At 40.5% G+C, this 22639-nt stretch overlaps 1 pseudogene; it reads right to left on the reverse strand.

Annotated features, from left to right (window-relative positions):
• LOC139999739 (serine/threonine-protein kinase RIO2-like) overlaps nt 1–22639 on the reverse strand; it is a 60735-nt pseudogene that overhangs the window by 5153 nt on the left and 32943 nt on the right.

Here is a 22639-nt window from a genome sequence, read left to right on the forward strand (position 1 = left end):
GTGTGATTGAAACAGGTAAGCACAGATCTTTAGGGTCATCACAATGATAAGTTTCTGGCAAGCATATATGTATCAGGACAGGTGTGTAATGATATAGGCTAACAGGGACACTGACCTTTTCCCTCATCCACTTCTGACTCCTGCTTCTCTACTGCTATGATGGCAATGCAAGCATTCCCAGCACAGTGTCGTATCTTCTCTCCTATCCCAGACACTGGGTGACAAACACATGTCCATGAAGAGATCAGTTGCACTAAGCATACATGAAAAATTACACTATAGGTGGATAAACACAATAAGCTACAAAACACAAAAAAATATTTAACAAACAAATCTGCAGATCACAGCTGAGTAGGACACAATAAAAATTTGCAGCCTTCAATGCACTCATAGCAAGTAATTCATAGAAGTTAGGAAACTGTAAGTTACCAGAAGTATTCCCGCAGAAGAAAATTACCCAAAAACTAAGATATGCAGGTCTTCAGAAGTTTTGTGTCTTTTTTCTTGCTTATTTCTGAATGTCTTCATTTCAATTTTTCAGTCACTTACCTGTTCTTACTAATTCCTTAATAAGTTCTTCTTTCATTTTGATGTTAAGTGCAAGTTCTCCCATTTTTTGCTTGGCCTCAGTGAGTCTCAACTCTGAATTCTTTAACTTCTGCATGTTAAAAACATGACTTTTCTGGAGGCAGTCGATTTCTTCACTTTGAAAGAAAACAAAATAATGTGGAGACCAAAAAAAAAAGGAATAAAAAAGGAATAAAAGGAATACACTCTTTAGCCAAAAGACAGTGATCTGAAATATAGTATGTATAGAATTCTTACAAATGAAGCGAAAGAGCCAAAAGGAGAGAGTATTGCAAAGAGTCTTTTCCCTGCCGTCTAAATATGGAAATGACAGCATGCATTAGCATTTCAAGAATGCTAATGAATGCTAATCTGAGAGAGAAAAAACATATTTAATTTAAGCATTTTCAGTGCATCTCTGATGAAATAATAGCATGTTTCCTTTTCTTGAACTAGTACTAGATTTGTAGGTCAAGTGCTTTCTCGCTAGTAAGTAGTACTCAAACATTAAGGTCACTGATGTCAATTTCAGAAAAGGGAAAAGGAAAATAATTAAAAAATAAATTTATGTTGAGCTATAATGAAAAAAGTATTTGTAGCAAATAAAGACATTTTGATGAGAAAAATAATTACATGTGATAAAGACATTATTGCATATTCTAGTATTATATCTAACACAATTTACTCTCATGACTTCCATTTTACCTGTGGCTGTATCAGTCTGTGGCACAGATTTGTCACATAAGCTGGACTTGTCAACTTGACATTTCATGTCACTTTGCTCAAAGGGAAAGCACAGAGAAGCCTGTTTTCGTGTCCATTTTTGGTTTATTGAATGCCTAAGAAAGAATGGAAAACATGATACATTCTAAACACAAAGGGATTTTTTTTTCTTTTAACTTTATATAAAGTACATGATATTAAAGAGAAGAGTGCCAAACTGAGAAAGCTTACATAAGCATTTGCACCTTCTTCTTCCCATGCTTGATCTTGTTGGATGATGTCCCCAAAAAAAAGATCATGCAATCTTTATCGCATCAAAAAAATGTGGTTTTTAAACTAGTTTCATAATATGCCTAGTTGGTCCTGCAAATTTATTTTAAGTAGTATCACAAATGGCCTCACATTACAGTAGGATTAGGCAGTAATATTGTATTTGCTATATATTTATCTGTAACAAAAGTTAAAGAAAAAATTACCTAAATGAGAAAAAAAAAATAAATTACTTTTGACTGTCTGTATTTTCTTTCTCTTCATCACTCTGATAGAGAGGTGGCAGTGAAGGACTTCATCTTGATCTTCTATGTAGCTCAGTATCATCTGGCTACGAGCACGGAATCCTGCCATCATCCGAGCCAGGGAAAAAGCAGGGGGACTGGTATACACCTGCCAAAAAGCACCAAAAAAACACTTGGAATAGTTCAGTAATTCTTTATTGATATTCCAATAGTATTTCAGTTTAAAAGTCTTTCACTACCTGACCTTGTATGCAGAATTGCAGGTGTTTAAATAATATTTCTGAGTACCTGTGTACCAGAAGGTTTTGCAAGAGAAGGTTCTGCTTAGAACACTTGTCCCAAGTGCAAAAGAAGGTACTGTTACCAACTTATTACCCAAAATGTTCAGTTTATCAGTACAGAATAATCATTCATTTTGGGAATGCTTCCTATCTGAACTGTTAAACATTGCACAAAAAGATCACTAAAGACTACAGCTTTATGACTGTGATAAATTCTGTGTTTTAAGTCAATTTGTATGGGGCTTTGAGCAACCTGATCTAGTGAAAGGTGTCTCTGTCCATGGCAGAGTTGGACTAGATGATTTTTAAAGGTCCCTTCAAACTCCAGCCATTCTGGGATTCAAAATGTAAACCCATAGATTTTGGACAACTGGGACATAGCGTGTGTCGCAAGACATTCGAAAGTACTTTTTCAGTCTTCAATGCTAAAATGCTTCAAAGCCAAACAGCAGCTGACAATAGGTCACCATAATTTGTCACGCCCAATAGAATTATTGAACGATAACTGTTAAAAAAAATGTAATGCTTAGGTAGACCTTACCTTTCGTGTCTCTGTCCCTGAAGATGGGTAAAGGGAGTGTAGCAGACTCTTTGTGAGTGGGACACTGTATGGCCTTCTTGCAGATGCCGTAACAGCAGGCCCATCTCCACAAGCACTTGAGAAGTCCCAAGTTTTCACAACCATAAACTTCTCTAATTTTTCTTTTAGCTGATCAATAAGGATTTGCTGTTCCACCATTTTTTCATTCTCATATGAAAAAAACAAAAACAAAAACAAAAACGGTTGCTGATCATCAGGTTTGCATCATACCTTTCTAAATTCATTATAAAGGTCAGTCTTCTTGTATATCATTCACCAACTCTAAATTCTTCTGCAGTGCACAGGCAAATTCTGCAACAAACTGAAAATTCTCTGGCATGACAGGTAGAATCTTACCTCTCCCCAAACTCCAATCATTTTTTTTTTGAGACATTTTTGTCTCTAAAGGACCTGTCCTATATAAATTATGTCAGCTAGATTTAGACATCTAGTGAGAAGTAGATGACATATTTATCAGCCCTTGCTTGCCTTATTTGTGTGTTCATGGATAAATAAAACGGTAATTCAAGAAAAATGTTCAAATGAAGCACATGGTCTGAGTTTAAAGAATGAAATGTACATACATGTAGGCTTCCTCTTCCTCTTGGAGTGGTCCAACTTGAAAGATTATTTTTATTAATTAACATTCATAAAATTGGACGTGACCCCAGGATCCCCTGTATCAACCGTTACTTTCTTTTCTACCCAGCCTCAAATTTGTCGGTAATGCTAGTTTGAAGAACTTACTTGCCTTTCCTACAGCAATCTCTGTGCATTGTTCAAAATTACATATCTTCACTGAACTGATTTATCCATAAGGCCAAGACCATACAATTTTCAGTCTTCTCTGTTCCTTTCAGAATACATCGAAAATCTTGCCTACCAACAGGAAATTTGAATAACAGCTAGAGATAGTTAACTAAAGTATGCATTCTCCTACTTTGAATCATATATTTTTTATTTATTCTTTTTTTCTCATCTTCTTAGACTGCAAGTCCTTTCCCCATACATAGACAATGCCCCACAAATTGACATTTTGTTGGAATACAATACATAATATTTCTGTGTCATAGCAAAAAGAATATATATGTCAATACCATACATTTTATGATTGTGGAAGTAGTAATGGGCAACTCCACCTTACAACTTTTTTTTTTTTTTAATCCCTATAAGACTCTGTCCCTTATGCCCTTGTACATACAACCCCATAGTGCATAACCTGTTACATAAATACATGGGTACAAACATTTACATGCTACTTTTACAGTTCTTATTCTATCATGTATCATTGAAACGACACTTTCCTGTGCATACAACTTTAAGCCATTTGACACAAGCATTTGATTTAATTATTATACTGATTTTTCTGTTTTTAAGTAAAAGTGAGAGCTGCGATCTTTTGCCTACAGTACAACTGTTTCTGTTCATAACATCTGCCTCGTATCCTCCATAGGATACAATTATAAGCATAATCGTATATAAGCATCTATGTGTATTAGAAGCATGGATTGTTTCAGTCTAATAAGCTGACAATATGCAGTATGGGTTAAAAAAGGAAAACACACAAAAAAAGCCTATCCAGAGATGACAGAACAGAAAAAAAGTTACAGAGGGAAGGAAAAGATGGTGACCAGTGTACTTACCTTTCATTCATTGACTCTCCCCAAGCCATCAGCAAAGAAGAGGAAAAAGGAGGATAAGGAGGAAAAGGAGAGTAAGGAGGAAAAGGAGAATAAGGAGAATAAGGAAAAAAAGGAGAAAAAGGAGAAGAGTACTAACTAGCCATGTTTATGCTGTTCCCTTTAAAAAAGGTCAGATCTATCATCCTATAAAGTTAGATCTATCAACTATCCTATATATGGTCTCCTGGATCTTGAAATGCTATTCACTTACTACCCATTACAATTTCATTAGCATATACAAGATCTAGAGAGGGAAGGAGGCAAGCAGTGTTTCCACTGTGTCACTCAGCTTCTTGTAATAGTAAACTCTCAGAATACTAGGATGAAATTCTGTCTTAAAAAGTCAAAAGGCAACAATACTTTACTCTCACACTGAATAAAGATATAACAAAGCATGTTTCTACACAGCCTTTCAATTAAAGCATTCTGTAGGAACTTGATGGTCTTTTTGAGATTCTAAACAATCTTTTAAAGCCTTTCAAGTCCTAAATCATGAATCGTCCTGAAACAACTTAGCAACAACACAGATCTGGAGGAAGGCAGGAAGCAAAGAGAGGGTGAATGAATCACTTAATATCATACAGGAAGGCTGTGGCAGTTAGGCTGATACACAAACTTCAGGAATCACAGTACTGTGATTCACCCACTAGATGATCTCAGCTCATTAGGGAATACAGCTCTAATTCAAACAAGGTGCTTGTAAGACTGGTAGGTGTTTACATCCAAAAAAATTCTGAAGGATCTGTCTTGAAATCATGAGTACATTCCTATAGTGGACGGATGGTTTGATATAGATATATGTAATATATGCCAGAGGAAAAATACCTGTAATCTATGTCTTTCTTCAGCCTTCTTTAAAGATTCCAGTTGCTCTTCATTTTCCTGTATTAATGTCTTTATCTGATTCTGCAATATCTTCAATTCATGATCCTTCTGGCTGAATACTTCTTCATCCATAGCTAGAGCCTGCTAGATAATAAAAGGAAAATTCAGCCAGTGGAAAAGCAGGCATTGTTATTCTTGAAGTTGGAAAATTAAATACATACATACATTTATTTGTTGTTCAAAGATGTGAGTGGAACTGCAAAGTTGTGACGTATATATGGCAAATTCTCCCACCATGGAATCACAGAACAGCTGAGGCTGGAAAGGACCTCTGGAGGTCACCTGGTTTAACCCCTGGCTCAAGCAAGGCCACCTTGAGCAGGTTGCCCAGGACCATGTCCAGGTGGCTTTTGCAGGTCTCAGAGGATGACTCCACTTCTTTGGGCAACTTGTTCCAGTGCACAGCCACGGCCACCACACAGTACACAAGTGCTTCCAGATGTTTGCCTAGAAGCTCTTGTGTTCCAGTATATGCCCACTGCCTTTTGTCCTGGCTGCACGTTCACTGCACCTTCCCTTCAGGTATTTGTAAGACATTGCTAAAATCCCCCACTGAGCCTCCTCTTCTCCAAACTGAACAGTCCCATCTCTCTCAGCCTTTCCTCATTGGAGAGGTGCTCCAGTCCCTTAAGCATCTTTGTGGCCCTCTGCTGCACTTTTTCCATTATGTCCCTGAATCTCTTGCATGGGGGAGCCCGGAACTGAACAGAATCAAGCAGAATGCAGTAGAGAAGTTGGAAAGGACCTACAAAGATCATCAAGTCCAACTGGCTGACCACTTCAGGACTAACCTAAAGTTACAGCATGTTATTGCGGGCAGTGCCCAAACGCCTCCTGAATACTGACAGGCATGGGGCACCAAACAGCTCGCTAGGAAGCCGGTGCCAGTGTCTGACCATCCTCATGGTACAGAAATTTTCCCTGATGTCCAGCGTGAACTGGACATCCCCCACAGCTTTGTGCCATTCCCATGCATTCTTCCCTCAGTTACCAGCAGCACAGACCAGCACCTTCCCTCCTCAGCAAGTTGCTGAGAGCCATGAGGTCGCCTCTTGGCCTCCTATTCTTCAGACTGGACAACACAAGTGTTCTCAGTCTCTCCTCATAGGACCTGCCTTCCAGCCCTTCTACCAGCTTTGTTGCCTTCCTCTTCACACTTTCAATTATCTTCACATCCTTTTTCAACTGGGGTGCCCCTGAGCACACGATACTCAAGGTGAGGCCACATCAATGCTAAATATGGTGGGAGACTCCTCTTTTGACTGGCTGCCTATGCTGTGTATAACGCACCACAAAATACAGTTTGCAACTGCAACTGGACACACTACTCCAGCTGTGGCCTCACTGAGCGGAAGGATCACATCTGTTGACCTGTTAGTGACACTTTGCCTAGTGCAGCCAACAAAACCACTAGCCTTCTTAGGAGGAAGGGCACATGGCTGACTCATGTTCAACTTGGTGGCCACCAGGATGCCCAGCTCCTTTTCTGCAGGGCTGCTTTCCAGCAGGGTGGCCCCCGGCATGCACTAGTGCCTGCAGTTGTTCCTCTTCAGGTGCAGGACTCTGAACTTGCCCTTGCTGAACTTCATGAGGTTCTTGTCAGCCCACCTTTCTAGGCTGTCAAGGTCCCTGTGGCTATGGCAGCATGGCCCTCTGGGGAATCAGCTGCTCCCTTCAAAAGTGGTTTCCACCAGTCGTTTCTTTACTTCTGTTTCTCATCTATTGATTTTGTTTTGACAAGTTTCTTTCTCCCAAAGGAAATAATGGACCCATAACCAACACTACCTTACAAAGTGGGTATTTAAATCCAATTACTTTCTTCGGTGTGCTGTGAGATTTGGCTGTAAAATCTCAGCATCAATCATAATATTAATACACTTCTCAAACAAAAAAATAAGGATGGCCCTCCTCATTTTTCATCTCAAAGAAGAGCCTAAAGATTAAAGAAATTATAATGTTATTTTTTTTCAGATGTTTTTCTGGGCAAGTGATCCAATAGTGATTGAAGGTTACTTCCAAATGTAGTTGGCCTTCCAGAAAACCTTTAGGAGCCAAATGCAAAGTATAGACACACTATGTCTTACCATTCTAAAGACAGATACTTCTGTACAACTGTATCTTTTCTGTACAACCTATATCTTTCAAGTAAATACAACTCTTAAGAGCTGCTCAAGAGCCTTTATTGCCCTGTTTATTTTAGCATCTCCCTAACCATCTCCTCCGAGCTGTGGATGGCATGCTTACCTGGGTATCTTTCAGTTTAAACCCAGCTCTTACACTGTTTTGAACCTGGGAAGCAGAGCTTTACAATAAGCCAGAGAAAAAAAATGAAGAATAAATAACAGAGCTGTAATTTAGGATGATGAGAACCAAGAAAAGCCAGAATTTGTGTATGCGATTGCGAGGTAACAATCTACAGGCTTACCAGAATTCAGTGTGAAAAATGAAAATAGGTTGATTTTATAAAATTCTAACTTGTTGGAACTCTATCTCCTCCTCCTACGAGACAGACACATTAGCTTTCCTGATTTGTTCATAGGTACCTAAACAATCAACTTAGAATGAAATACCTGGCAGTTCTTTAGTTCTCTCCTCAGCTGAAGAATTGTGATATGATGGGGCTCTTGCATGGTGCCAGTTCCAGTGTCAATTTGCTGCACGGTGAGAGCTTCCTGCTTTTTAAGCTAACATCATCATTCAAATCAACCAGGAATGGGAAGGCTTCATCCAAACAGTTTCTGTAGCTGAAGCACTGAGCTTGAAGCTGGGTGAGCTGTTCTTCTAGCAAACTGATTCGGGTTCTTTCTTGATTTAAGTCATGTCAACACTGATTACCAACTTGTTGGTTCTGCAAAGCTTCTCGGAGCAATCTGATTTCAAGTTCCATTTCATCAATCCGGTCTTGATCAGGGTTGTAGTTGACAACTGGTTTATTTCTAATGTTTTTGGCTCTGTTTGCATATTTGAGCGAATTTACAGATTCATCAAAGTCTGATGAGGATGGACTTATACATGTTATCATGACAGTCTTGGCGTTCCCTCCTAGGGAGTCTTTCAGAATGCGAGTGATTTTAGCATCCCTGTATGGAATATGTACGCTTTTCCTTTTTGGGTCTCCAAGCGCACTGATGACATTTCCCAAGGCCAACAAACCACTATTGATTTGAATTGATTCTTTGAATCCTTCACTGGTATTTCCAGTCTTTGTCACCCTCTCTGATCCTGCCAAATCCACAAAATGGAACTTTGAAGCAATCATCTGGACTGATTTCCAAGATGAATCCTGTGGATCACTATTTTTTTGGAGACTCTGCAGATTGTTTCTGACAAATACTGATAGTAAAAATGGCATGTGATCGACTAGAGTGTTCGTTCATTTGTGTTGTGCCTGCGTGACGAGCTGCATTGCCACTTTCCAACAGGCTCATCACTTCATCTGCACATTCTACTTGGAATTCCTTAGCACCAACAATCACTTCAAACACCAAAAGAAAATCAGAATAATTACATTAATTTTAAACTTTTCAGTAAAAGCTTACTGCAATTATGAAGAGTCAATCTATAAACACAAATCACACAAGCATACAAGCCTGCATTATTATAAGGTCGTAGCACATAGCTAAATAAAATAAAACAGTATGTGGAAAGCACGAAGTACAGCACATCTGAAACCTGCAGAAATAGAATATATGGGTGTATTTTGTCACACCATTTGAAACAGTATTGTAAACAGAATACACAGAATACACTTAGGTGTTTACACATCGTCTTATGCAATTTGCAACCTAGTGCTATCTAGAAAAAAAGTATGAGCAAACCTAGCTCAAAGCTTACTTTGTCAGTTAAAAAAAAAAAAAAGACAGAAATTTTGAAAGTTTGTAGTAAAAGTGACTCCCACCCTATGTTAAGAACATAGTTCTTAGTGGAATGGAAGCAGATATTTACAGCATAAGTAGCTTAACAAATATAACTTTGAAGTGAGAAGCAAAGGCTTAATCTTAAAGCATTCATTCAACTGAATAATCATGCACAATTGTGTTTCTATGCTGAATTTGCAGAAACAGTAACAGTACTACCTTACCACCTGATGCTGCTTCTGGAGGAACATTGATATTGTTCATAGGAATCTCAAATGAAGGCTGCTTCAGATCAGCTAAACTGAATTGATATTTTGAAAACGTGACTTCGTCTAGTATTAGTCATCGGTAAGCTCTCTTTTCAAGAGATGGAAACAATAATTTGTGCACACAACAGAAATCAAATGCACGAAGTTCTAGAGCTGAAATCCTACCTGTATTTCCGTTTTCATCTTCTCAGATATGTAAATCTTTCACAGAGGTCTCCAACTCCAATAAATCTCAAAGTTCTTCCTCGTAAACCTCTATATAAGATACCTTCACTCGGAAATCGATGTTATGGTTTTCAGAAATATGCTGAAATAACTCCTGAATAGCCCGTGGGATTATGCCTTTTTCATCCTCTGAAACTGATGCTAAAATAGAAACACAGATGTCACAGACACTTGCAGTCATTCTGTCACACAAATTACAAAGACTAAAACTAAAGAGAAGTCTGCGAGGTTTATCACTCAATATAATAAGGAATAGGAAGAGCTCAGTTTTCCCAAGTTTTCATGTAAAGATTTGCTTTTCTGTTGATCAGAAATGCATGGAAATGATACAGAACTTTACTACTTTCTGCGGGTACGAGACTACAAGAAAATTAAATTAGTAAAAAATCACGCTAGAAGAAAAAAATATTTTGAACTTGCTAATGAATTAATGATAAAACTTCAAATCCTTTATGCAAAAAGAACGAATTTCAGGGTTTCAAATTCAGAATCAAGGACCAAGAAAAATCCAGATAGTCTTCTAATTCCTGCTACTCCACTTCTTCTCTCTTATTCAGCAGAACAGACAAACAAATTGTGACTTCTCGATACGGAAGGGAAGATAACCAGAGCTGGTGATACACGATTTCAGGGAAAGTCAGAAAGCAAAATTGTATACATGCAGAAGCTGAAGAATTCTTCTGCGAACTAATACAGAAAAATAGTAGTTTCCAGTCTCAGGTGTTTGAGAAACACTGACTTGGAAATACCAAGTAAGTCGAATAGTAGAGTTTCAGATATCTGCCTTTAAAAAAGCAAAATTTGAATTCCACATAAAGTTCAACAAGGCCAATATGCAAGGTTCTGCACTTGTGCTGGAACAGTTACAAGCACAACTACAGTCTGGACAGAAAACAGATTGAGAGCAGCCTTGAGGAGAAGGACCTGGCGGTGTTGGTTGATCAGAATCTCCACCTGAGCCAGCAATGTGTGCTTCCAGCCCAGAAAGCCAACCATATCCTGGGCTGCATCAAAAGCAGCATGGCCAGCAGGGGGAGGGAAGTGATTGTCCCCCTCTGCTCTGCTCTCGTGAGACCCCACCTGGAGCTCTGGGTCCCCCAGCACGAGGACGTGGAAGTATTTGAGAGAGTCCAGGAGGGCCACAGGGATACTTAGAGAGATGGAGCACCTCTCTTACGAAGACAGGCTGAGGGAGTTGGAGTTGTGCAGCCTGGAGAAGAGGCTTTAGGCACAGCAGCCTGCCAGTGCCTAAAGGGGGCCTACAGGAAAGCTGGGGAGGGACTCTGGAGGGACTCTTTGGCAGGTGGTGTAATGATAGGACAAGGAGGAATGGCTTTCCAACTAAAAGAGGGTTGATTTGGATTAGATATTCAGAAGAAATTCTTTACTCAGAGGGTGGCAAGGCACTGGCACAGGTTGCCCAAAGAAGCTGTGGATGCCCCATCCCTGGGGGTGTTCAAGGCCAGGCTGGATGGGGCCCTGGGCAACCCGGTCTAGTGGGTGACATCTTTGCCCGTGGCGGGGGGTTGCAACTGGGTGATCTTTAAGGTCCCTTCCAACCCAAATCATTCTAGGATTCTATTCCATGAAATTTATCTATGAAATCTCTTTGTCAGACTCTGAAAAAAGTCCAAGAGTGAGTTTGCTTCATACAATTACCTAAAGCAGATACTTTCTAAGTAGGATAAATGGAGCCAAAATTTCTAAAGCACTGTGTTTCAGAAAGTAGGGTAAGTTGCCTGTTAGAATAGAGAATGGGAAAGAGCACTTTAATTTTTTTTTATTTTTTTTTTCTCTCATACTTTTGGTATAGCCTAACGGACACAGAATTTGTGTTTAGAACACAACCATCACATAAACTTTGGAATATATATGTCTTTTTTTGCTATACATTTTTTCATTATCTCTTAAAAATTCTCAAGCATCATCTGTTATGTATTAAATACTTAATTTGCAGAACTACATTGTTCACACACACACAAAAAAAGACTTTTTACAACGTACCAATGTGACCACCTCCAATGGTGTAAGTCTTCCCAGAACCTGTCTGTCCGTATGCAAATACTGTAGCATTATATCCCTCAGCCAAAGACACTAGAAGAGGTTTAATGCAAACTGGATAAACTTCTTCTTGGGTTGAGTTTTTGCCAAATACAACATCAAAAGTGAAGACACGGTCTTTCCCAATGATTATTTGTTGTGTATTTGGGACTAATCTCACGCATACTTGGTGGTTATGAAGTACTTCCTTGGAAAGCAGAGGTCTGACCCTTACTGCAACTTTAACCAGGATCTCCTCCATGCCGGCCTCCATCTCTGTGCTCCCCACTCAATATTCAGGAAGTCATTACGAGATCTGTTACAATTCCTCTGTTCACCTCATTTGCAATTTTCTGCACCTAAGAAAAAATGTTTTCCGAGTTAAAGAAGAAAGAATTAACTCCCTGCTGAAGCAGAATGTTGAAGAGTTTCCCAAAGAATACATAAGCAACATTACACCCTGGAAAGGAACTGTGATAAAAAAGCAGATATGTTAACAACTGTTAAACCAGTGCAGAAACTAATTTTGCTTCTATTACCTTCTAAGCTAGCAGACTTAACCTTTGGTCTGAAAGTGGTCAGACTTTCTGTTTGGACGTTATACTGCCGGATGAAGCAACAATATTGTAAGATCTTGTTAATGAACTCTTGATAAAGCATAGACTTACAATGAACCTTATTTTCTCACTGCTACAGTACCGATGCATAGGCAACAGAAATTATTCAAAAAAACCTTTTTATCCGGAATTAATACCTATAGACACACACGTGCTTGAAAGCCATCTTCTGCTTACAAGGGCCAAGTATTTAGAATTTCAGAAGCACAGAAAGCTGTCGTGTTGCTTACATGGTGGGTATGATTTTAAATAGTTGTGATTACTACACACCAAGCATTCCTCTGATTTTAATCCGTCTCTTTATGCCCATATGGAACTATTTTTTATTAGTTATATATTTCAGCAACCATGGTTCCTTATACTGCCCCCCATCTATTAATTCTGAAGCACAAGAAGAAGCATCGAATAGGATTTCTTTACAAATGTCTACCAGAAACACTCCAAAGCCTCGATGGGTATCAAATGCTGCCGGATCCCAAACACATCTTCTGCTCTTGCTGATTCTCAGTCAAGGAGGCTTTGCCATGCAAAGGACAGTTTGCTGAACTTCCTTCTTGCTCAACTCCCACGCAGCCTTTTTTGCTCTGTTACCCAACTGGCAGAACTCACCAGCTAAGCACATCAAATTCAGCCTGCATGAAAATGCAACCAGATTGAAACACAAGTCTTCTGTGGTTGCAAAGAGAAGAGTTTTGGCATTTCACTCACACCCATTTGCATTGAGGGCTTGTCCATTCAGAGCTGAGAAACTTTGGAAGCTGACAAAAAGCCTTGTTGTACAGAACAGAGCAAAGGGAAGCCAAGAAAGAGAAGCAAGAGCCTGAAATCCTGCTCATTTCAGAAAGGGCACGGCAATCACGAGCACATGCTGAAAACTTACTGACTCCCCCCCCGCCCCCCCCTCCCAAAATGACACCCAAACCAGTCGCGGGAGGGGAGGGGCGGAGGAGGGGAGAGATCCCATCTCCTACTTCCTCAAACAAACACCAAGCAAAATGCCGGCTCAGCGGCGCTGTGGGGCGGCTCCCCCCAGCCCCAGCCCCGGCCCCGTCGCTCCCCGCTCCAAACCTGCTCCGGGCGGCGGGAGGCAGCCTCCGGGCGGGCTGAGGGGCCGGCGGGCCGCGCCTGGGCCGCCCGCGCTGCTGGTGACAGCACCTCGCTAGGCAACGTCCGCAACCTTCGGCGGCGCCGCCCCGCCGCGCACAGTGGCCCCCCGCAGCAGGAGGGCGCAGGCGGAGTGGGGGTTGAGGGGTGGGTGTGAGGGGACACCGGGGGGCAGCGGGGGGCAGCCCCCGGCCCCCAGGGACGCGCACAGCTCGCCCTCGAGTCCTGGGGAGGGTGGAGGGGGCCGTCTGCTTGTGGTCAAAGCAGGGGTGCGAAATGCGGCTTCCATCGCCGCGCTCGTCATGGAGGAGAGCGTCTCCTTATGGCTCCGGTGGAGCTCAGCGGTAAAGGCTGAGTTTTCCCTCAAACACAAGCGGTCTCCAAGTAGGCGAGCCACGCTCACAACTGCTCGCAGCTGCTGGCCCAGCAGCCGCCGGGAGTGCCCAGGCACACGTCCACACACAGACACATCTGTAGACACAATGCCGACAGAGCTCAAGGCAACAACCTTACTCACTGTTGAAAATATAATCCCTTTACATCATTGGCCTCACTCTGCTGATGTTCTCTCCTTTTTCTTCTTTTCTCTCCTTTCTTCACATTTATAGATCTACACCCTGAAGCTAGAGATTTACCAGCACGTCGGCCACTTCTGCCTTTTCCAGGCTCTGAATCAGTATCACTTTCCAGTTGTAGTAAGGCAAAACGAGACGCAATGGTAGGGACTGAACTGATTAGAGCAGATTCCACTGCCATGTCTGAAATTCTAGGGAGCTGGCTTCTTTTAATTATCAGTTTCCTGGGAAAGTAGCACAGAAGGTAGAATGAAAACATTGTTTGATCAAACAAGCAAAAATTCATATCATTAAACCACAGAAGTGGTTTTTTTTGGCTCAGAAAGCATAAGACAGGGCTGGAATTGGGGGAATGAGGGAGAAATCAAAAAGATACAGTATAATTTATTTATATTTTAACCGACTACACTGTATTACCTTAGGTAACTAAAGAAGAATTACATAAAATAAAAAAAAAAAAAACAACAATCTACCAAACATATTTTAGGCTAATACATTCGCTCTTGAGAGATTTCGTGGAAAAAAGGTGGCTCTACAAGAAGCTGGTCTTCATGTTCTGGGTGGAAATAGACACAATTAGAATAGAATAGAATAGAATAGAATAGAATAGAATAGAATAGAATAGAATAGAATAGAATAGAATAGAATAGAATAGAATAGAATAGAATAGAATAGAATAGAATAGAATAGAATAGAATAGAATAGAATAGAATAATTTAGTGCTTAAAAACTATTTCAGATGCCATCCCCAGAGCCTGACAAACACAATTTAAAAATGAAGTAGATAATACACATACGCAAGCTCCAGTTTGGGGTAAGCAGCCTTATCTCTTCTTTTACAAGAAGTTTAATTTTGTTTGCAATGCACTGGAGATTCAGCAAGCAGTTTTCTCCACAGGGAGGTGAACCCAGCATTTCAGCTGGTACCGTCCACAAACATCAAGTTCACCTGTTCTTAGAGCAAGACACAGAGGATACGTTGGGAGGAGACAGAACTAAGTAACACTTATGCCTTCTGTTGTTGCCTGTAGCTAAAAGCAACATGTACATCCCTGGGACACCATTCTAAAGATCAAATCATTTACCTAACATTAAAGCTAGATCCTGCGTATATCTATGTTTGTCCAACTGCAATTTTTCCATGCAGAGTTTGGTCAATTAGCAGAGTATTGAAAGTGATGATATCCATCTCTGATTACAAATTTCATAGAAAACAGACATCTAGATATGCTGACATATTATGACAGCGGTGTAGTGAGATAATACATACTTCTTGAAATTACTGTTCAAAAGGGATCTTTAGATTTTGAAACAAGTTCTTGAGTTATCTGCTTAGATAACCTACAAATCTGTTCCTTATTAAGTACTATTACAAAAGAACATGAGACTCTGCAGAAGTTTCCACAGGCTCTCTTTACCACTTAACTCCAGAATTTCTCCAGTCCAAAATTGTATAGGTGCTCCATATATACTCAGATATGTCAACATGCAACAATAGCATGGCAGAGACCATTCCCCAAAATAATGATTTAAAAGGAATATGTCATTTCACTTTTCAGAGATGAAAGAACCATGCTCTACTCTTAAGTTTACAGGAGACAAAAAGGTTATAGAAAAGAGCATTCTCGTCACACAAAGTTACTCAACTCCATTTCTCTCAAAAGAAGAGAAAATGAAGCTGGTCATCTTAGGAGAAAACGGCCATTGAGCTGTGAATCTACTTGATGCTGATATTCAGATTAGCTGATCAGACCACAACTATGTATCTAGAAAATACAGGTCAATCATATCTACATCATAAGTAATTCATATTTGTCACTCTTTAAATGACAGAACAGGATACATTTGGATTTTTGTGCAGACAAGACTGTGCACATATGCACACATGTGCATACATTGACAAATATTTTAATGCTAAATAACTATATAGTTAACCAGCTGAGGAAATTAGTTAAAGTTGAGAGACTTCATGCTCTTACTAGCTGGACACAAAATATGTTGAAACTTGAAGCTCAGAGAAAAGATTACAGGTGCATCTTTACAGCAAGAAAAAGCACCAGATAAAAGTGCTCAGTCATGTTCCACAAGAACTTATGATGCTGGATGTTGCTCTAAAGCAGACAACACTCAAAGTTTTGTCTGCAGACTCCCTGCTGTGCTTGGCTTAAGAAAAAAAAAAAAAAGAACTATAGTATGACTCTTCAGTAAAAGCCTGGAATTTCTAGTCTCTCTCTACTGTGGTGTATTTATAGTTAATGTAAACAGTACAACGGCACAACAGTCTTTATTTGTACAGTGGCAGCAGTGGCTAATGCTGCCAAATCCTTCTTTTTGCACATACAATCTGAAAACAATTACACGTAGCTGAACCTCTACACAGGTACATAAAGTGGCTGCAAACTCCCTTCTTTCGTCTATAAATACACCAATATAAATACACCAGTAAGTATACCTTTGCTGTCTTATCGTAGTTGGCATGCAATTAAGAGCCCAGCTGACAAGTACATTTAACAAGTACTACCCATGGAATTCTGCTGTTCCAATTCACTGAAATACTATAGTGACAACATGATATCAATTTACAAAACCTTATTCCTGAATTCGGTGTTTCTACATCATCATCATCATAATGGATGGCAATGAGTTTATAAAGTGAATTGCAAATACATGAGATTGCAGGTTATTTTCTAGTTGAGTCGCAGATAGTTGTTAACATTGCTAATTCAGTTGGTAGGACATTTCAATACTATTCATATTACAGCAGGATCAAATTATCCCACTTCTGCAACACCTAAAGACGGATCCAGTGATTCACCAAGGCCTACCACCATGCCAGGCTTCATATTTTAGCACCACACCTACAATTCTGGCAGACCCATTTTATTAAGCACCTAGCACTTCAGTTTCAAAGTATGGCTCCCATTCCCCCCTCCCTGAAAAAACAATGGGCTGATACCTCAAAAGCTTTCAGCTAATTAGAGGTGCTTGCTAGCACCCTTTCAGAGGCTGGTATAGTTCCCCCCACCTCAGGAATTATGAGCAGTGTTATTCTGTATTGCTATAGAAATAACCAGCCGTAGAAAATTAAAAACACACTGGTGTAATTGAGCTTGAGGCTGTGTTTAAGGAAGCTTTTTGATCACAGAAAGAAAGTGTTCAAATATGATTCAAAGATCGAAGCCGAAATTCCTTTAAGTGGTATAGTCTTTATTGCAGCGCTGGATGATGCACAGGGGATCTCTCCACCTATCGTGCATACCCAAGGCGGAAAGCAGTCTTGAATTTATACAATCAATCTCTCAATATTCTACAAGTGCCTATACATATTCCTTACCTATCCCCGCCTTCCCTTGCTTCTCATGCTAATTAGCCTTTTGGCACCTTGCACCTGCGTAGAGCCTCCCAAGAATTGTGGGCAGGGGTCTTTGGGAGGAAGACCCCGAGTCTTCCTCACAGTGTACTTTTCACCTTTGGTCAGGAATCTGCTGAGTTGGCATGTTTCTTAATTGCAAGCGCTGGTTGTTGCTAATTCTTCCATTTGTTGTATCTTTATAATGAATTCCAATGTCCAGTTTTGAGATTTATAGTCCTTCCATTTGTTTCTCTGTCTGTCTACCGCTTCCTTATCATGAGTTGCAGCGTCTTGTTTCGAGATATACAGTCCTTGTCTGGGGATTGTCCTTGCCTCCCCAATGCCTCCCCAATGCCTCCTTAATCAAATACCACAAGGAGTTTCATAATTCCACAGATCAAACTATGACCTGAAGCATCATTTCAACTTCTACAGTAGTTTTCAAGGAAGAGTTTTGAAGTGCGGTAAAATATTGGAAGTAAATAACAGCCTGTTGCCCAAACCCTATTTATCTGAAAACAATATTCCCTACTACATAGGCTACAGGAAAAATCCGCATGAAGGTAAAAGGAAGCAAAGCCTGCTAGCAAGTATTTGAAATTGTTTCCATTTGTGTTATGTATTAGCAAGAGCCATAGTCTTGAGAGAAGGCTTTCACTAATGTGTCAAGGAAGTAAGTAACCCCGTTACAAAAAGATCCCTCAATAATCCAACTTGCAACACCATCATGGCATGGATTGACAGCTCCCATAAATGACCCAGTTCCCAAACGTTCTGATCTGCATATCACTAGCAGGCTGTTAGTGCAACTCTCTGTGCAGTCTGCTCCAAGCAGTAAGAGTTGTGAACACAGCTCCTGCAGCCAAAAGTACCTGTTACTCAGATTCATGCATCACCAACAGAAGATGAGCATTATATACATGTACCATATAATTTTAAGGCAACATTATAGCAATGGTTATTTCTAGCAAGTAGTAATTTATTTATTTATTTATTTAGTGCTTTACTCATTTGTAGGTCATGCTTTTCTACAAACCATGTCAGCATACGTGAATGGATTATTTCAGATTTTTATATTAAAACAACAGATAAGACCAAGTCGGTCCTACTAATGACATGGAACACTGCTTTAGCATGTCTGATGCAGCAATTTGTAAGTACACAGAGCTTACTCCACCCTAAAGACTTGATAAACAAAGAGACATTTAGAAAGCTAAACTGTGAAATGACTGAAACAAAAGGGTGTATTTCTAGCTTCAGTTCCCTAAAGCATTTAAGTACTTCTCAGAAACAGAAGACAGGACAATGCCCTGAAGAGCTTCAGTCTAGTTTTAGACATGATGTAACAAAGCTAACTATGATAAAAGTAACATATCCAGTGTTTCAGTAACACCGAATCCCTTTTCTATGTTACCCACCTTAACCCACACTGCAGGTCAAATAGCTCTACTGTAAGCACTGCTGTAAGCCCCCAACACACATGTTAAGAGGAGCGTAATGCACACCCAGAAACTCAGTTGGAGCATCAGCAGCTTCCTGGTCTGCGTACAGCTTTGTATACATGCATGAATTTACAGTTAACTGGCAAATGTTCAAACACCACAAAGAAATGAGCAGCACATCACAATTTAGGACTCTAGGCTGACGTTAGGAGCAGACTTTCAAGCATTTGTGGAATAACCACATAGCTTTAAATACAGTGATCTACTGTTTCAAGGAAAATACGCTGAATAGCCCAAAAACACAACTCAGTTCCTCTTGAACCACTTCCATCTTCAACTAAACTAATAAAGCCACAGATTTCCAAGAACTTTGAAAAGAGCATCTTCCCACACGCTGTCTCCTTGTGTCTATTACTAACATGCTTATTTGCCACCATCTATCATCGAAACACGTGCTCAGCTAACACCTAAAGTACTGACTGTACTAACTCACCACTGTGTCTCTTATTTTTTTCCTTCATCTTCTGAGATTTGATTTCCTCAAGTGTTTTTATTCCAAAATTCAGATTTCCCTCTGAAAATAGGAAACAGTTCATGAGACTGGCTTAGAGGCACTCACTGAGGACCACAGCTCCTCAGGCTTCTTAGCGCTCAGCAACTTTCTGAAGTATTTAGAATAAAGCCTGTCAACACTCCTCACAAGTGAAAGAGCCAGAGAACCAAGGGCATTTTGCCCCTCCTTTCATCCTTCAGGCTTAAAAATGTAGTTTTAATTTTAATCCATTTACACGATATTAGATCCCTCTATCGTTAGATATGGCTTATCAACAGTGGTTGCAAGGCTGCACATGCAGCCATTTCAACTCCATGCTGTGGCCCTGTTTTGTTCTCCAAAAGTAAAGAAAAGGAGTTCACCTTTCTGACCCAATTGGCACATGATGGTATTCATGGCAGAAATGAGATCATGGAAATAACCGAGTCCATTCAGCACCCCTACATTTTGTTGTGTTTTTACACCACACTGCTTTTGAGTTAACTGTCAAGTTCTTCTGATTTATCCTACTAAGGTGCTGGAATACCTTGTTTAGTAGCAGTAGAACTGCCTTTGCGAGTGGAAATCACCCGTAATCCATTTTTGCCTTCCACAGCTGGTTGCTGGACAGGAGTTTTAGTTTCTTCTTCCTCAGAAAGTTGGTCTGAAGGGGAAAAATCTATTCAGTTATGCATAGACCAGATTGTTCATGATTAAGTAGCTCATGCAGTGACACTTCAGCCCATGCTTCATATAAAAAACTTTGTTGCTCTTTTGTTTTGTTTTGTTTTTTAAAGAGCTACATTGACCTGATGAACTCCTAAGTAGAATACACTAGGACAAAACATCTAGGACTCTAGATTCTCTCTGCAGCTTTAACTACTACACAACACATTGCTCTTCAGACAGAAAAAAGAAATTTCCTTCCTAGTTTCACATAGAACTTTACACAACAGACCAGCTAAAGCCAGGAGTGGTTCTAAGCTTTCCTCCAACGTTTCAGGTTCTGTCCACTGACTGCCGGACAAAGCCACCAGTGACCTGGCCACACTGCCTGCCCTATCGCTAGTCAGACCTCAGGTCATCTGTGATTTCTACATTCCTTTACAGCACAGATTCCTTCAAGAACCAAAGATTTACACAATCATTTACAGCACAAATTCCTTCCAAGAACCAAAACATGCTCACCATCATCATCTTCATCATCATCTGCAGCATTGATTACAACTGGAGGGTGTGTAGGGCTTGGGACATTTTCAGAGTTTTCCACTTTCATCACCCCCTTAGCTGTGGAGAGGGATTTGACTGGACAGAAAGTTTGTTTTGCTGCAGTGACATCTGAGCCACTTTCAAATCATCGTCCGCGGACTCAGGCGGACTTGGCAGTGTAGCTAGAGGAAGAGGATGATCATCGGTAATATGGCAGTTTAAAACTTTGACCACAATTTAGCAAAGAGGTGGTAGGAAAGGCAGATAACCCGCACAGACAATGAATTCATCATCTCCTTTTGCCCATCCCATCACTGTTTACACCGTCAACAAAGACTTCCCTTCGAACAACAACACATCTCCCTACCACCCAGCAAAAGATGAAACAACAGGAAGCAAACTGCAAGGCAAACATCACACAAAGCCAAGAGAAGCTGAGCACGAAAGCAGAAAACAAACACCAGCAGTACACTCCGTGCAGTACACCTATGACTGCAGACCTTTTCCTGTACTCACAAATGAACAGTTACCTGATGCCCCCTACAGGATTGGCACCCACTAAGTAATACTCCAAATTAAGTCTTCAGCACTTCAAGAAAAAGGACCTAAACTCACTCTTGCTTGGTGGGAAGAATTGTCCATCGATGTAACGTCCCTTTGCATGATGAAAAGCACAGTTGGCTTTCTGACAGCCTCCCGGCTGCTTCTCCCAGTAGCAAGGAATCTCACTGCACTTTTTCTGAAGACAGAAAGAAAGAAAAGCTCGTGATAACATGCACCTGAGGCTTGCAAAGAGATGCGCAGCTCCAGATCATGACAGCTGTCACAACACAGTGCTGAAACATCATTCCAAAGGTCAGTTTCTCAGTTAAGTGGAGTATTTCTGGGCATATTCACAAAGTTTGCATAAGCTGGAACCACTATGCACATTTAGATTTGTCATCATTCAGTTAGAGAAGACAGGCACTCTCAGACACCAGTTGAGGGTGGGTTAAACTAATACACCTAGGATTATACTAGCATTATTCAGAGGGAAAAAGAACATCTGAAATTGCCTAGGTTAACCCTGTCTAGAACTACTTCTTGGAGACTTAGTTCTTCTGCACCTTTAACTTTCCCCACTTCCTACCCCAGGCAGCGAGAACAGCGTTATCGGAAGGACTGTGGGTCAGAAGAGACCTGAGAGTTCATTATCAAGCCTGCTCCCATGACGATAGAACAGCCTGTTTATTACCCCCCTGCTCCAGCAGGTTTTAGCAGTCTATTTAACAGCTATTCTGCATCTGTTGAGAAAACTGTCAGCATCTAATAAAAATATATATATCTTGCTAAGACATACCTAAGGCATTGATTTTATTTTCCTCTGCTTCCTCCCACCCCCTCTCTTGGTAACAGAAACCAGTATGATTTTGAAGCAAACAAATCTATCCTGCAAAAGCACAATCAGTACACCTACGGCACTGAAAAATGCTTTTGTTGATTGATTTTGAGAACACATCGTTAGGCACTCACGTCAATTTCCATGTGTCTGAATCGGCAGACGTTCCTGAAACAACGACCCTCCTGCCACAGCTTGCAGACCGTCTCATTGCCCAGAGCAGCTTCGCAGTGGCGGTAGGCACATTTGTCTCCCTGGAACCAAAAGGAAACCAACGAGGAAAATAGAGTACAGCCTCAAAAATGGCCATGCTGCTGCCTAATGTTGCTACAACTGAATTCAGAATCTATCTGGTTCTCAAGTTAACCAAAGACCAGCGTGCTTCCTCCTCCTAATCTACTCCTTCCTGAAAAAAAATGGGGAAAAAAAAGCAAAGCAAAGGAAAGCCAGCCATACCTTGGTACAGGTAGAATAGAAATAGAAGTAGCAATCGTCTCCTTGTTTAGACATGCCGACGAGTTCTGCTAACAAGCTCGGCTTCTCTCCACAGGGCCTTCCTCTGCTCTTGGAGAGAGCTGTCTTCACCCTTGCTTGGGCTGAAAGTCTTCTACTGGCTTGTGAGCAGGGAAATCTTCTTTTGAAAAGTAACCCTAAAGAAAGTAACAAGTGAAAAATAATGAGGAACCAACATTTTTCCAGCTTTCTTCAGTTCATCAAATCAAGTTATCAGTCTCTCGAAGAGAGCAAAGCCTTGAAATCAGCTGCTACATGAACTAACTAAATATGAAAGTTCCGTAAAGCTGCCA

Source organism: Anas platyrhynchos, chromosome 29 (assembly GCF_047663525.1).
Source record: "Anas platyrhynchos isolate ZD024472 breed Pekin duck chromosome 29, IASCAAS_PekinDuck_T2T, whole genome shotgun sequence".
NCBI lineage: Eukaryota > Metazoa > Chordata > Aves > Anseriformes > Anatidae > Anas > Anas platyrhynchos.